Consider the following 3,236-nt stretch of genomic DNA (forward strand, 5'->3'; position numbering starts at 1 on the left):
GTGGGGGGGTCCGCACCCGCGATCGAGGTAAGGGCGGCCGTTGTAGAAGAGGAAGACGGCGATCGCGCCCGGCAGCGCACCCGCTGCAGCTGCTGCCTCGACCGCCTCCTCCGCCGCCGCGTGCGTTGGGAAGCGCACGCGCCACCGGCCCTCCTCGAAGCGCGGGTTCTCAAACGCCCCGAGAGCACTGCGCAGCTCTGCCTCGGCGCCGGCGCCGTCGAGCCCGCCGCCCTTCTCGACGAGGATGACCACTTCGCCGTCCAGCTCCGCCGGGCGGGCTGGCACGGAGCGGTGGCGGATGACGATCGTGCCGAAGAGAGAGGCGTAGACGTCGCCCATGACCTGCGGAGGGGTAGGAAGAGGGGAGGCGTTAGGAGAAGCAAGGGCATGTGCGCGCGGGCGAGAGGATGGGGAGTAGAAGAGCGGCGGGCGCAGAGGGCGGAGGGGAGAAGGCGGCGCGGACCTTGAGCGCTTGATGGAAGAACTCGTCCTCGGCCGCCGTCCTTGGCTTTTGCGGGAGCGAAGAGAAGCTGCGGAGGGGGGGCGCACGGGGGGCGGGGGCGGCAGAGTGTGAGAGAAGCGTCAAGTGAGGGATAGGCGCAGAGGGAAGGCCTGCCTATCACGCAGCGCAGCCACTGGGTCTGGGGTGGGTCTGGGGCGGCGGCGCACTCCCAGAAGAGGGCGGTCACGTGCTCGCCGAGCGGGTGGCGCAGGAAGCGCCGCACGTTCGCCAGATACTCTCCAGTCACGTCGGGGTGGTCCGGCGAGGCCCAGCCGTAGGTCAGCCCGGCGACTTCGCGGCTCAGCGAGCGCAGCGCCGCAACAGCCTCCTTCGGCGTGAGGAAGATGCGGATGCCATTCTCCGTCTCCATCCGCTCCAGCTCTTGCCGGCGGAGGAGCTCGGGCAGCACCGCCTCGGAGCCGTCGGCGCGCAGGAACTCGGCGCGGAGCAGCTTGATGGCGCCCGAGCGGAGGGCGGCGACGAGCGCCTCGTCGAGGGCCGCCAGCAGCGGGATGCCCTTGTGGTCGGCGGCGGTAAGCGCAGCTGGCTTGCTCGTCCCGCAGCCCATCGTGTGTTGCTCCTCGCGTGAGCCGCAAACAACTGCTTTTTTTACCAAAAGGAGGGCTACACGAGGCCCTCTACGCTGGGGCGCCGGCGAAACAACTGCTTTTTCAGTGTAAGTATGTAGCTCTTACGAACATTGTGCTCTCCTTTTAGTGCTCTACATCGCTACATCCTCCCGATTCCTGAGTCGCCTTATCTCTCACGCTCCCCCATTGTCTGCAGAGACAACAAAGGTAAGGCGTCGCGCTGATCAGAGGCGCGAGGTAGTGAACGTGGCATAGTGACCTTCCGCGGGCTGAAGGTAGTAACCTATCGGAGCGGTCGACTGGATGTCAATTGAACAACATGGGAGAAGCCGATCTGGTAGATCAGCGGACGAGCTTGGCTCGATGCTTGAGGAAGGTCGTCTTGTCGAGAGCCTTCGTCCAGATGTCGGCGGACTGGTCGCTGGTCGGGACGAACTCGGGCGAGGAGATGTTGTCCTCGTAGTGGAGGCGACCAAGACGCAGGAACTTCTCAAAGTGCCGGTTGCGAGAAGTGACTCCACCATTGCGGGTTGCGAGGACGACGCCGTTGCTGTCGGTGCGGATGGTAGTGGGCATCTTGAACCCGCCTCCGCCAAAGACAGCGACCTGCTGGCAAAGCCGAAGGGACATGCTGGCGCCAGCGTAGGCGAAGGACTCGGACTCGTAGAACGCGAGAGCAGCTCGCGACGGGCGCTCCCCCATACCAGACGCCGTGGCCATAAAAGGTGTCGGGAATCTGGTTGTAGGCGAGTCGCAGTAGACAACTCCGTCGAGATTGGAGGAGGCGCTGAACTCGAGGCCAAGGTCGCGCGTCGTGTAGAGGTAGCTGAGGACGGCGAGAGCGGCCTCATAGTTCTCGATCTTCGCATCGGTCGGTGCATGAAGCAGCAGAGACGCGCGTTGTAGAACTTGATGTCGGGGCGCGTCCAGCCGATCCAGTTCAGCCCGCTCTCCTGGCGATGGCTCCGCCCGCCATGCAGTACAATGATTTCGGAAGCAAGTTTGTGTCACTTCATAACGAGTGGAGATAGCAGGCGAATGGCGGGGCAAGGCTACAAGCTAGGGTCAAGGCGCGCAGCTTGAGCGGCTCCATCTTTTCAGCCGCGACGGAGGGACGACGCCTTGAGCGCTGGCGACGGGGCCAGCGCGTGCGTGGCCAGGGCCCAGGCCAAGGGTGCCGACGACCGCCACGCCTGCATTGCTGCAACGGCATTAGCACCTGTGCAAAAGGGGCTGCGGCCTGCGCGGTGGCCGGTGCGCGGTGGGGGAACAGGCTGAGAACAGGGCCGAAATGGATGGCGGTTTAGTCTTTAGACTTTAGTTGTGTTTAGACGTTAGAGCTCGCTCTAGAAAGAAACCATCTTCGCCCTGATGTGAGACACGTCTCTCTCTCGCCCTCTCTCTCTCTCTCTCTCTCTCTCTCTCTCCAGCAAGCTCTCGCTCCTCTCCTCCCCCGCTGACTGGGCGCGCCAGCCACCACTGCATGGGACACTCTCTACCACCGTCTCACCGCGGAGGGCGGCGCGGCGCCGGGCCGTCGCTGCGTCGGCCGCTCGCGTGCGGACCGACCACCCCTCCGCCCTCCCTCAAAAAGTTGTTCGTGGCGTGAGGCACAGCCGCGCGCGAGGCACAGCCGCGCTCTCCTCCTCCCGCCTCGCCGCTCCAGGGCCTGAAGCCTGCGCGGCCTTGCCCTCTCTCCCCTCCCGCGCGCGTCCGCGCGCCCGCCCCCCCCCCGCCGGGAGGGGAGGAAGGAGGCGCCCCCTCCACCCCTCCGCCCTCGCGCCTCGCCCGCCCCTCCCGAGGCCCAGAAGCTGCGCTTCCCTTCGCGCGGCCGCCGCGTCAGATCCCGGCCACGCCCTCAAAGTCGGCGGCCGAGCGCGCAAGGGCGGGGCGGCCCGTGTCGCTGCGTGTGGCGGAGAGGGCGAGCCAGTCGCCGACGGCGCCCTGCTCCGAGCCGGCGCGCCTCTGCTGGTCCAGCCGCGCCGCGACGTCCTCCCACAGCCGCGATGCGCCGCGGAAGAGCGTCGCGTTGCCAATCACGTACAGCCCCTGCCGCGCGCGAGAGAGGGAGACCACGGTGCAGCGGTCAGCCTGCAGCGGCCCCGGGCTGCCGCCGCCGTCGGATCGGACGAGCGAGAGGACCA

This window comes from Emiliania huxleyi, assembly GCF_000372725.1.
Source record: "Emiliania huxleyi CCMP1516 unplaced genomic scaffold EMIHUscaffold_272, whole genome shotgun sequence".
Classification (NCBI taxonomy): Eukaryota; Haptophyta; order Isochrysidales; family Noelaerhabdaceae; genus Emiliania; species Emiliania huxleyi.